Genomic DNA, 13,985 nt, shown 5'->3' with positions numbered 1-13,985 from the left:
TAAACAGCCACCCACAAATCTCTGAATTTGAATAGTTACTCTGTGTTCATTCTCAGGCCTATAATGTACAAAGTCATTTATTCAGCAAAAATCTATATACTATATCCTGTACTAGGTACTACACAAAGAGCCGGTGGTAAAATAGAGAGTGAAATAGATGAGGTCCCCATCCTCAGAGAGTTTGCTGTTCAGTGGAGAAAAAAGATATATCGGCATATTTACCTATGCAGTTGTGTGGTTCTACCTGCCTTGAAAGGAATGTGTAGGGTATTATAAGAGCTCATCATAGGGAAATTGATGTAGTGTGGGAGTAGGAGTGGTCAGAGAACTGTTCTCTGAAGATGTGATAATGAAACAATAATACAAAAGGCTGGCGTTCCCATCGTGGCTCAGCAGAAATGAATATGACTAGTATCCATGAGGATGGGAGTTCGATTCGTGAGCTCGCTCAGTGGGTTAAAGTCCAGTGATGCCATGAGCTGTGGCGTAGATTGCGGAGGTGGCTTGGATCTGGCGTTGCTGTGGCTATGGTGTAGGTCAGCAGCTGTAGCTCTGATTCAACCCCTAGCCTGGAAATTTTCATATGCCATAGGTGCGGCCCTAAATAGCTGTGTGTGTGTGTATATATATATATATATATATATCATCTATGTGTGTATATATATATATATATATATATTTAGCTTATATAGAGAGATATCAAAAGTGAATGGAGTTTAATTAGGAAAAGAAGAAGGTATTGAAAGGTATAATAAAATCCAAAGAAACTGTAGCACATGGGCGTCTCCAAGGCATCGAGGGGAGACTCCTTTTAGAAACCTGATCATTATAGACAGTGTGCAGGGAAAATGACCAGATATGAAGATGGAGAGACAATGAAAAGCCAGATTAGGCAGGATTGGGGGGGATAGTGTTCAGGATTCTGAATTTTACTCTGAGAAGGAAGACACTTGTCAGGGTAGGGATGGGAGGGTAGGTGAATGGGATATTGATAAATTGGAGGTGCCCTGAGGACCTCGAAAATACAGCATTAAATGCATATACCATGAGGTGAGTCATGATTCCATTTAAAGCACTTCAGCTTGGGGGTGATATAAAGAAATACTTTTCTGAACATCATTCCGATTTCCGAGCATCTTTTTACAACAACAGCAAAAAAAAAAAAAAAAAAAAAAAAAAAAAAAAAAAAAAATCCTAAGAATATTATCAGATGCTTTTATCTTTGTGGTACCCATCTGGAAACAATGCTCTGGACTACACTGACAGATGGGTGGGGGGAAATCTGGTGCGTTTTCTCTCTGGGGACAATAGAGACTTCTTGGATGCTACCTACCAGCCCCCTGCTGTTCGTTTCAGAAACTCAGTACTTTAAGAATGCAGAGTTCCAAACCAGTGGACAGGAAGACATTTTTTTGTGGGGAGGGGAGTGGTTGCCTGTGGACAAAGCAGTGAATATGTTCCAATTTTAGAATTAAAGGAGAGTTAAGCTAGCTCCTCACTAGAATTGCCCAAGCCCTCTAGCACAAGTGTTCAAATTTTGGTTGTGCAGATTAACCTGGATAGAAATGGATTTTTAAACAGATAAATATCAGTGTGAATTTAACAACCTGTGATTTGACCAAATCCATGGAAATTACCTAAATCAACACCTTCAGGTTCATTTCACATAGAGAGTGAGAGGAATTAGTCAAGGGATTTGCTGTTGATTCTTGACTGCTGCTGCTTCCTCCAGTCCATTATAAGGGACATGTTTTATTTTTGTTTCCCCTCAACTCATCCTTTCTTATAATGTATCCTGGTACCACCTGCCTTCTCTGCCCCTTCCCATCAAAAAAAAAATAAAATGAAAAACAAAAACACTTCTTCGCCTCCGTCAATGCCACCACTGCATTCTTTTCTTGCCTTTTAAATTTTTATCCTTATTGATTTCTTTATGGTGGTAAAATGAGTAAAGGGAAATTTCTGCAGAATTCAACACAATAAGATCATGTCCTGAACTCCCTAACAGTCTGCTACATTATGTGATGTTTTAAGATCCCAGGAGAAATAGTAAGAGGGCAATAATCTGAGTTACTTAAATCTCAACTGGACAAAGTCTTGGAAAATATGCTACCAGGAATGTCAGAGCTTCAGCTGAATGGGAATGAAGAAAAAGAACACAATGGATTTATTTTCTATCCTTAGTTCTTTTTTTTTTTTTTTTTTTTTTTTCTCTAGGCTGAATTCTGGACCTCCCGCTAAAATCAGCTGTACCTTCAGACCAAAAAATTCCTTGTTTCTCTGCTACCACATTCCTTACACTAAGAAAACAACAACAAAAAGATTCCTCCTCTATGATCAAGAAGCAGCATAGATGCTCAGGTAAAAATTTTCAGATTCAAGTTCTAATTCCAGGCCTGTTCCCCATTCAATAGCAATTCTGTGAAAATTATAGGGGAAAAGGTCAGTATGTAACACTTCTACAAATGTACCTACTTATATTTCACATCATTTCCTGCAATTTCTAAGTGTCATTTTTATCCACAAATGAGTAATACTTTCATCCCACAAAAAAATCACATGTTTTCTGATTGCAAGGTGGTACAGCAATTACTCTGAGTCTATTTACTTATTTCTTGTTTGTTTTTTAATATATACCAGCTGAGGAGTCTGGCTCCAGGCAAAAATCCTACATGATCTTTCAGCCTGGCCACTGGCATTCATAAGACTTTACTTAGCAGGCCTCGTGGGGGAAAGCTGTCCTCCCCATCCCAGACTTGGGGCTTTGTGGTTTGCTGGAGGAAGCTTCAGTAAAGGACTCAGGAGCAGGTACTTACACTCAGAGGGCGTCTTGCTGGAGGCCTCTGCTGGGACGCTTCCCAAGAGCTTTTGCCAACCCCTCCTCACAGGGGGCCCTCACTTATGTACTTTTCCTCACTCTGACTCAGTTTTTCTTCACTCCTAGCTCTTTCCCGCTCCCAGGGCTCATCAAAAGGCAGGAGCTTCTTCTTCAGGATCCTCAGCAGTAAGATGAGTCCGTGATGTATACTTCATGCCTTCTGACCCAAGCTGGGCACCTTTTCATGGGAAACATGGAACATGACAGAGCTGGTACCTTTTCTTTTGTCTCTTGCCTCTACTGTCTCAGAAGGGAATGAAGACTTGATTGCTGATTTTTAGTTTGACTCATTATCTCCTCACTTGGCAGCTTGATACCAGTTTTACATGATGGGACAGGAAATATTTTTGACCCCAATTACATGAACTAGAGGCATCAAGGTGTTGAGGTAAATCAGCGTCCTTATTACCTAGCACTCTAAATCCATGGAAAGGCAACAGGGGAGAAAGTCAGGTAAATATAGCCCTCATCCCACCTCAGAATTTCAATAAAGAGCCACTGTGTTCTGATAAGCCATAGTACCATACACATAGCTCTCACAGTTGATGGGGCTGTGTGGCAGGCGGGATAATGTTCCCTCCAGAAACGTGAACATACTCATCTTGGATCCTGTGCGTATGTTATTCTACGTGGCAAAAAGGACTCTGATGTGATTAAACTAAGAACCTTGGGATAGGGGATTATTCTGGATTATCCTGGTGGGCCCAGTGTAATCACAAGCATTCTTAAACATGCAAGAGGGATACAGAAGATGAAATCAAAATAATGCAACAAAGGCCTGGACCCACCATTTCTGGCTTTGAAGACAGAAGAAGGGGCTATGAACCAAGGAAAGCAGAGGGTTTCTAGGAGCTGAAAAGGGCAAGGAAATGTATTCTTCCCTAAATCTTCAGAAAGTAATGCAGCCTTGTTAACACCCTGGTTTTAGTCTGTCAAGACCTGTGTTGGACTTCTGATCTACAGAGTTTTAGATTTTAAAAACTGTGTTGTTTTAGCTCACCAGTTATATGGTAATTTTTTTACAGCAACAATCGTAAACTAATACAGGCTCTTTCACGAGCATCCTTTCACTTGGACATCAAAATAGCTTCATGAAGTAGATATTAATATTTCTACTTGAAAAATTATTTCCCATTTATAAGCTTCAGGTTGTCCTTTTGGAGGAAATAATTTGCTCCATTTTGCACTAGTTCAAGAGGCAGAGCTAGAATTTATACATAGGTGTATGAATCAAATCCACGTCCTTTTTCTATTATATCCCCTGCCTTTCCCAAGTTTCTATGGGACCTCAGCCTCCAGAAATATTCAGATGAGTTTTACTGCTAATACTCTTACTCCAGTCCTCTAGATGTGTCTGGCCAAGTAACCACACAGATAAATACAATGTTTTAGTCGATGTATTTACAATTGTTTAAATGCAATTACTGCTTGTCTACTTGAAATCCATTTTAATGCTCAGGAAAATTCTCATGCAAGTTCTTTTCAATTTTATGGCATTGGGATGGAGAAATTAACCCTATACCCAATCATTATCGTGATCATCGCAGGACCTAGGTTCCTGGCTCCCTAACAGAATCAGGCTCCGCTATTGCCAGGCCACAGTATTTAAAGTCCTTCTTTTGTGCTCTGAGAAACAACATTGTGAGTGGCAACAATTAAGCTTGATTAGAGTTAGTAGAATGTCCAAGCAACGTTTACCATCCTACTGTTATGAGCAAGAGCATGCTGTCTCCTGAAACTGATTGCTTCCTTACACCAAGCATAGATAACCATTAAAAAGCTCAAAACCCTGGCCAAAAGGATGACAAGTGTAAAAGATGCAAACTGGTGGCCATGGAGTGAATACTCTGAATAGTGTGACTGTTGCTCGGGAAAACAGCGTGCCTCAACAGAGAAGTTCATCAGTTATACAGCAGAAATTGGCACAACGCTGTAAATCAACTATACTTTAATAAAAATATTAACAAATTTAAAAATAAAAAAAGAAGTTTGTCAGACTTCCACTCCATTGTCCTTCAAGGATGAACTGCCCTGCATTCATTCTTCATGTCTCCCCAGCAGAAAGATTCTTCGTGGCCTTCTGCCCATGTAGCTTTTGCTCTCTAGTCTACTATATAGCTCCTTTTTTTTTTTAAATTTTTCCACTTAGCAATTTTTGTATTATTGGCTCTGTCTTTTGATTTTTAACAAAGATTCATCTCAGAAAAAAAAATTATTCCTCTTAATTTTTGTCTTGTGTTTTCCTGTTCTCATGGCTCCCTGAGAAGAATGCTTGCCTTGCTAGGAATAACAAGAACATTAATTCATGTTGTTACTTAATCATCACATTAATGCCAGCAGGCATGTACTCATAGTCACATTTTTTTCAGATGAAAAAATTGAGCTTAAAGAAGTTAAATGCCAGAGTCCCCACTGTGGCGCAGTGCATTATGAATCCGACTGCAGCAGCTCAGGTCGCTGCGGAGGTGTGGGTTTCATTCCCAGCCCAACACAGTGGGTTGAAGGATCCAGGCATTGCCACAGCTATAGCTCAGATTCAATCCCTGGCCCAGGAACTTCCATATGCCACAGGTGCAGCAAAAAAAAGAAAAAAAAAGAAAGAAAGAGAAAGAAATTGTGTTTCTGAAGATTATATGCACACAGACCTAGGTTTGATAGCAAATACTTCCTGCTGCTGCTGGGCAGGGTGAGATGGCATGACTGGCTTTCACAGCTAGTGACTTCTTTGAGCCGTCTGTGTCTGATTCCTTCCCACCTCATAACTACTGCTCTGATGAGTGAAAAGTGGGCTCAGGGAACGTGGATGGAGATGCATGATCAAAGTAAGAAACCCAGTGGTAAGGCCACGCAGACTGCTAAGCTGCATGATCAGTCTAAATGGTTTAGACAGAAAGAATCTGGACTCAAAGTATATGACATAAAAATTAGCCCAAAGAGGTAAATGCCAAGGTTGGGGCAGAAGGTAAATGGTAGTGCCTGGATTAATTCCCTAAGATGGCTGACACCAGGATGGTATCTAATTAGAGTGAAACCATGTCTCCAGCATTTATGAAGACAGATTAAATAGACAAATAAAATATAATAGAAATGTAATAAACTAAGACTGGCTTATCCTCTGTATGGACAGTGTGGCTCTGGTGACTTGCAAGAGAATTTAGATAATACAAAAAAATAATTTTCTCATGCATAAAAGGAAAAAAGAAAGCTTAAATAGTGTAACTTGTAATTTCATATTTGAAGTGAGGCTAATTTGTGCAAAGAAAGAGAGAGAAAGAATTTAAAGCCAATGTAAGGAAGCATCACTAAGTAAATAAAATGTGTAGTAAAGTTATGGCAAACTGGATAAGCAAAAATTGTTAAGCGCTTAAGAGAATACTATTTAAAATAAGGAAAATCCTTTATTAATCAATATAATTACTACATTTCCAACACAAAGAGAAAGATGACCATATATTTAATTAAGAACTTTCTGTGATTCTTTTATTAGTTCACCAATATGCTGGTTTCTTTAGTGTTTGACAATATGGGGGAAAGATAAAATAACCTACTAACTGTCCACAAGAAACAGATAGTCTGTTGTGAAGGCAAGATAAAACCCATAGAAAATTTGGCCAAAACAAATTGAATGTGAATCTGTGATCCATCAGAGACAGGAGGAAAAAGGCAGCACGGAGTGGCCAGAGAGTTTTCATGGAGTGGACAAGGTATAGTCTAGCCCTTGAAGGATATGCTGAATTTGCCTAAGTGTAGAGGAAAGAAACAATAGAGGAGGCTAAACAGCATTATTCAAGGTGGAATGAGCAGGTTGCATTTTTCAGAGGTGTAGAGGTAAGGAGGGTAGGAAGTCGGCTTTAAAAGGGTAAGCTAAGTTGGGAAAAGTAAGCTAAACAAAATTAGTGTTTCCAAGTAATTCAACCAACATAAAGGTGTGTGATTAGTGTCAGTTATCCACTGGGAGAGTCTCTGGACTGATAGTGACAAAGAGATTTCTCTACTCAACAGCTTTCCCCATCATGAATAATAGGACTCCAAAACTCACCTGTTTCAAACAGTCTCTCTAAACATGAAGTCTATAGTGATGGAGGCAAAAATATTTATTCATTAAGCCACTGAGAATGACAAAGCTTATGCTGTATGTCAGACATTATAGTAGCAGACCCTGGGGATATTAAAATGCACAAAATTTCCCCCTCAATAAAAACTTACAATCTAGGAAGGAAAACAGACAAATAAATATCTTACAATGTATTATGAAAATTGTATGTGGACAGCTAAGGACAGCATTTCAAAAACTAACCAATTCATCATTCGGCATGCAAAAACTAACCAATTCATCATGTTGGGGAAAAAGAGACAGTTAAAGATGTCTGAGTAGCAACCCGAAAGACAAGTAGACATTTACAAAGTCAATTAAGTAGATAAAGGTATCAAGGAAAGAAGGAATCCCATATGTAAAAATAGGAAAATAAGAGCAATGTTTAGAGAACAGCAAACATTTCAGTATACTGATGTATAGGCTGCATTGAAGTGGAATGCAGTTCATTAAAGAATGAAGTTACCAAGAGAGGCAGAGATATAACTCAACAAAGTGTGGATTAGATTAACGTTCCACATAGATATACATAAATATAAAAACACACAAATATATAGATATATGATATACATGGTTACATGTTTGCATTGAAGAGCAACCAACTTAAATAGTACCTGAGTGTCCACAGTACTTGAGATAAGTGTAACACACAAGGTGAAGGACACATTATTCTTGAGTTTTTTTCCAAGAACATTTTCTGGTCGGCAGTGCAGGGAATAGAGCCCCAAGCAGTAAGTGTCCGTTTTAGTGAACGGAAGAGTCTGAAGAGTCAGAGACCAAACCCCAGGCCAACAACAGCATAAATATGAAGAACAATGTTTTGGAGCAGAGGGAATCACAGAGAAACAAGTCTCAAAATCTGCGTTCAAATATCCTCGAGTCATTGAATAACTCCCAAATTCTTCATGCAACAGGAAAACTCCATGAAACCCAGCACAAAACTTTAGTAAGTGAAAGACCTGAGCACAGATTTCTGCACCCAGAGCCAAGGATGTGAGAGGTAGAGTTCAAACCTTGCCAAGAGGGGCCTTCGCAAGTATCTGGGGATTTCTGTTAAGAACCCAGAAGGACTTGGCCTTAGAAACAAGGATCATTCTCTAGGATTAAACACAAAACTAAAATAGATCAACAAAGCCTAAAACCATTGTTGAAGAGAGAAATCTTATTTACTGAAACACTGCCTGCCTGACAAGAAAATGTAAGCATCTTTGCAGAAAGAAAGCATCAGCAATAATCCCCTATGTTTTTTCATTTGTAAGTCCAGGATTCAATCAATAAAGCATGATACAGGGCAAAAATAAAGACTGACATCAAATCAATAGGGGACAAAAGGAATAAAAGATTTAAAAAGAAATCAAAATTTTCAGAAAAGAATTTTAATTATAATTAATATATTAAAAGTAGAGGAAAGGAGAGAATTGTGGTCACAGACTTAAAATCTGAAAATGCATCAAACCAAAAATTAGGTAAGTGAAAAATTCAGTCACTAAAATTAAGTATTGAATATATCAGAAGCATCAGAAACCTGTGGTGGAGTTCCCGTTGTGGGGCAGTGGTTAACGAATCCGACTAGGAACCATGGGGTTGCGGGTTCAGTCCCTGCCCTTGCTCAGTGGGTTAACGATCCGGTGTTGCCATGAGCTGTGGTGTAGGTTACAGATGCGGCTCGGATCTGGCGTTGCTGTGGCTCTGGCGTAGGCCCCGGGCTACAGCTCCAATAGACCCCTAGCCTGGGAACCTCCATGTGCCGCGGGAGCGGCCCAAAGAAATAGCAAAAAAGACAAAAAAAAAAAAAAGAAAAAGAAACCTGTGGAAAATATCCAAATTAAAGGCAGACACCAAAAAAACAGAAAATAGAAAAAGAAGATATGAAAACACAGAATATATGTTAAAAAGGTATCAAAACATGGAATCAGAGCATCAGGTGAAGAAAAATGTGGAGAAACACTAGCCATTTTTTTTTAACCTGACAAATTAAAGAAACTCCAAGAATTCTAAGAAGAGAAAAAAAATAAAACTCAATCCTAAAAAATGATACACAAACAATTAAAAACCAAAAATAGTGATAAGTTAAAAGTTTCCAGAGGGAAGGAAAAAAGATGGATTACCTTCAAGAAAACTAATAAACTGATAGCTACTTTAATGATGTGACTGATTGAAAACATAAGCCAATTAAATGATATTTCTAAAGTATTGAAAGGGAAAAAAAAATGTAATGTGCCATCTTAGAATTCTATCCAAGGGAGAACATGTCCCATAATAGCAACAATTTATAGCTGTTTTCAGATTAACAAATCTGGAAGACTCTGTTGCCTGTATACTTGCCTGTAAAATATGCTAAAAGCTGAAAAAGAATTATCCCAAATATAAATATGAGACTATAGCAAATATATATATATATATATATATGGCATAGGAAAGGCAAAAATGAGGATGTCATGGGTTAGGTTTTTATTTAGGGATTATGTAAAAAGTTCACTGGGTCGTGTTTCTCTGCCCACTCTTGGGCAATAAAAGAGCTAAGACTGGGTAAAGGAATTTTGTTGCCAAATATAGTAACAACAAAGTTGTCAGCGAATCCTCCAGGCCCTTCTACTCTTATCTTCCATCCCCTAGATGAAGCTGCCCCAGGGAGTGGGGGTGATCCTGGACAAGAAGGCTCTCTTCAACAAGGGCAAATGGTGTTAAAACAAAGCAGGACGCTGTGTCCTTCACCATAACCTCCACCTGCTTTTTATCTGTAGAAACACCTTAGCCAAAGAATAAGTTTAACCAGAGAAAAGAGAAAATGCAGAAGCAGAGGAAAGCAGTCAAACACGGCAAAATGATCATAGTTTATTAACCTATTAGGCAAAGTCAAAGACCTTTACTTCCTCCTCAAGGGCTATAGAAAATATTCTGAGCCATATCCTGTGAGCTGTCTTGTAGAGTCTGCAATCCCCACCAGGTGAAAGAAGTTAATTCCATGTTGATTAGACTGTAGCCATGACCTAAGCTGCCACAAATCTGAGACCTGGCCTCAAGGAAATGGAAGCAAACCCACCCTGGGACTGAGGATTAACTGTACTTAAAACAATCAAAATGACGCTGAGCAGACCACCTCATGATCACTTGCAAGATGACTGTCAGCTGACCCTGCTGTTTCTGCATGTAGCCCCCCTCCCTCCACCTATTTGACCCTGAAACTCCCCTTTAAAATGTCTTGCCCAGTGGTTGTCACTGGTGGGGGGAGTCAGCCTTTGGACATGAGTCCACTCTCCTCCTCACCCCCCCCCCCACTGCTGGCTTCTGAAATAAAGCAAACTTTTCCTTCCAACAACTTTGCCTCTTTATTGGATTTTAAGTGGCGAGCAGCTGAACTCCACTTTTGCACCTGCCCAATGTGGGGCTGTGCTCTCTCGAGATCTGGCTCCCTGGGTTTCCCAGAGTAGACCTGCCACCATGACAGTGCTAGGATGGGCTAGATGAGCCTGTTGCTCCTGGCTACTGCCCCTAAGAGGGAGGTTTCGGGGGACATGCCTAGCAGATTACAAAGCCATTGATTCTCTCTGTTTCTCCCTTGCTCGGTACTGGCTACCGGCTTCTGCTCCTCCGTGGTGGAATGGAAAGGTGCATCTAGATGAGCTGACGAGCTCCAAGACCAAGTAAGTCCACCGGTATGCACCCAGCAAGGCACCAAGTAAGTGCACCAGTATGCACTTTTGGGCATAAAGTGCCATTTGGGCATTTTGCCAATTGGTACAGATGTCCGTCTCCATCTGGGGACCTGTTGTGAGTACTGACTGCTTTTTGGACACTTTGCCAGTTAGTTCTGGTATGTGTCTGGCGTTGAGGACAGTTTGGGTTGGGCAAGTGTTTGTTTTGGACTCTGTACAGGTCATCTTCTTGGAGGATTTGTGACAATTCTGTCTTCTGGTATGTGAATGTGTATTCCATTTGTGTGATTGGTATCCTTGTTGCCTTTTGTTAAATGGGAATTTCAGGTTCAATTCATTAGAAAAACTTTAGCTATGACTAAAGAAAGATGATCTTTTTTTTGTAACCCTGTGGCCACCAACAGTATTCAGAAACCCTTTTGAAATTCTAAAAGTAGTTCTTTTTGCATATGCAGTTAGAGAAAGCTAGCTTGGTAAAATACTGTTTGGAGAATTCTGATGCTGAGAGAGCAGAAGTATACCTATGGAAAAGCTTGAAATTAACTATTATTTTGTCCTTGAGCTGGTATAACAGTTCAGTTACTTGTTTCTTGGTTTTGTTAAGGATTTTAAGAGTTAAAAAAAGTAATGTATAATTAAAGCTATTAAAAATAGTAAGGGAAGTGGAATATGTGTTTTCAGCAAGAAAAGGTTGTCGGTGAGAGAAAGTAGAAGGAATGGAGATGTTTTTGTTGAGGAAAATAATAATTTTGCTCTACTGTTGGTTGTTTCTGGATGGAAAAAATAGGGGATGATGAATATGGATCGATAAAGTGATGAAAGTTTGTGAAAAAGGGAACTTTGATAATATAATTTTGTACATTGTTAAGATTAAGATTAGATTGAGTAAAACTAGGTGAATGAATTTTGTTATAAACTGGGACTGATGCAAGACCGAGTAAACTGATGCAGGACCGAGTTTTGTTTTGTCTCTGTTCAGATAGTAAAGTTTTCTAGATGAGTTAGGATTACTTGGTATGTTAAATCACATGGAAAATATTGTCAAATAATAATGATAAACATTGCATGGGAAATGTCATTAATATAAATGTTCTAAAAGTTATGAAGTTTCTCAAATTTTAATAATTCTGGTATTATGTTGTCAGTCATACTTCTAGTTATAAATTATCTAGTGAAGTTGTCACAGAGTATGGATACTCATGACATTTATCACTGCTAGCTTTAAATCTACTGCTTAAAGCACACATACAATGTTTGGGTGACAACTGGATATAATTGACAAAATGTATATCCTATAAAGTATTCTCCCATCACCATACCTCAACACATGTTATGTCTGATCAGTTTTCCCCCAATGTGGGTGGGCTAGACCAATATGTAAACAAAAGTTAGGCCTGGCAAAATATTGATGCTAAGCTTGGAACCCAAGATTATTTCCAACTCTTATGTCCATTCCCCTTTATTAGGCGGGACTATGCCCCATTTCAGCAGGATCCAGAACAGTTGCTGCCCCATTCCCTCAAATAATTGGGGGAAAATGAAACAAAAATGGAAACTAAAACTGAGTTCCTCTGCCAACTTTATGATTAGCCTCTCGATCCAAAACTTTATTTCCTTTCTTGCTCTGTACCAGTCCTTCCTCAAGACTGAGGGGAGTCAAAGAAAAGGGAGGGTCGAAACGGAGCAGGACCTTCCCCCCATGGCTTCCACCTGTGTTTTGTCTATAGAAAAACCTTAGCTGAAGCCAAGCAATTAGTTTATTCAGAGAAGTGAGAAAATGCAGAAGCAAAGGAAAGCAGTCAAACAGGACAAAATAATCATAGTTTATTAACCTATTAGCAAAGTCAAGGACCTTTAGTTTCTTCTCAAGGGCTATAGATAATACTCGGAGTCATATCCTGTGAGCTGTTTTGTAGATACTGAAACCCCCACCAGGTGTGTTGTAGGATTCTCGTACAGAGAGATGGGACATGGGCTTTTTGCCAGGAAGGAACATTTATTCGTGCCAGCACTAGCTCAGTGGATTCACATCCAAAGGCTAAGCCCTAAATGCAGCGGGGTGCTGTCTTATATACCCTCCATTATTTTTCTTTTACACTTTGATCCCTTTGTCCCCCTTATAAGATAACATACATTCGGTAAATTCTGGTTGGATGGTCCATGTTACAAAGTTGCACATGGATACCCACTGTCTTGTTGCCACAGAGTTACACATGCGCACACAGGTGCTGGTTATGCCATGTTGTGTTCCCTTTGTTCTGGGAGGGCCCTTACCACAGGTGGAAGACGTTAACTCCAGGATGACCAGACTGTAACCATGGCATCAACTTGCCACATTTCTGACACCTGGCCTCAAAGCAGTGGGGACACACTGACCCTGGGACTGAAGATTAACTGTACTTAAAGCAATCAAGATGATGCTGATTAGACCACTTCATGACCATTCAAGATGACTGTCAGAGCTGACTGTACTGTTTCTGCATGTAGCCACCTTCCTCCACCTATCTGACCCTGAAACTCCCCTTTAAAAGATCTTGCCCACCGGTTGTCATTGATGGGGAGTCAGCTGTTGGATATGAGTCTGCCTCCCCACCCCATCCCTGTTGCTGGCCTCCAAAATAAAGCAAACTTTTCTTTCCACAAATCTTGCTATTTTTTCAGCTTTTTAGTGGCAAACAGCCAGACCCTATTTACAATAACAACAGGAAGGACAACCAAGTGCTATTGGCTATTACACTACCAGTAGTTGAGTGAATGAATGTTTTAGTCCTAAAGAGCTTCTATGTGGGCAGTGCAGTACCATGTCTATTACAGTCCACCTCTTGGGCACCTGGAGTCACAGGCACAACCTGGAGATATTGTGGTTCAGTACCAGACCACCTCAATAAAGCAAGTATTGCAATAAAGTGACTCACATGAACTTTTTGGCTTCCCTGTGCATAGAAAATTATGTTTACACTATACTGTAGTCTATTAAGTGTTGCATAGCATTATGTCTAAAAAGCCAATGTACATACCTTAATTGAAAAATACCGGATTGCTAAAAATTAAAAATATTATGGAGTTCCCTGGTGTCTCGGCAAGTTAAGTATCTGATGTTGCCACTGCTGTAACTCAGGTCACTTCTGTGGAACAGGTTCAATCCCTGGCCTGGGAAATTACACATGCCATGGAGGCAGCCAAGAAATTTTTTTGAAAATAAAAATACTTTTGCTGAAAAATGCTGTTCCTCATCTAAGACTTCAGGGAGTCATAATCTTCATGCAATAATGACATCAAAGATCACCGATCACTGAAAAGCCTTGAAATATTGCAAGAATTACCAAAATGTGACACAGTCAGGAAGTGAAGAGATGCT

General features: G+C 39.5%; 1 long non-coding RNA gene across 2 annotated transcripts in view; it reads left to right on the top strand.

The window, feature by feature from the left end:
• Positions 1-13,985, top strand: part of LOC110256680 — an 82,093-nt gene that overhangs the window by 3,760 nt on the left and 64,348 nt on the right. The window contains exons 2-4 of one of the 2 annotated variants that reach the window (XR_002338549.1): positions 2,218-2,361; positions 2,945-3,090; positions 10,581-10,615. This is a non-coding gene — a long non-coding RNA (uncharacterized LOC110256680). Of the gene's footprint in view, positions 1-2,217; positions 3,091-10,580; positions 10,616-13,985 lie in introns of both variants that reach the window. The other variant, XR_002338548.1, reaches the window with a different exon arrangement.

This window comes from Sus scrofa, chromosome 14, assembly GCF_000003025.6.
Source record: "Sus scrofa isolate TJ Tabasco breed Duroc chromosome 14, Sscrofa11.1, whole genome shotgun sequence".
Classification (NCBI taxonomy): domain Eukaryota; kingdom Metazoa; phylum Chordata; class Mammalia; order Artiodactyla; family Suidae; genus Sus; species Sus scrofa.
Note: the sequence above shows the minus strand (reverse complement) of the source record. Positions and strands in the feature narration are given on the sequence as shown.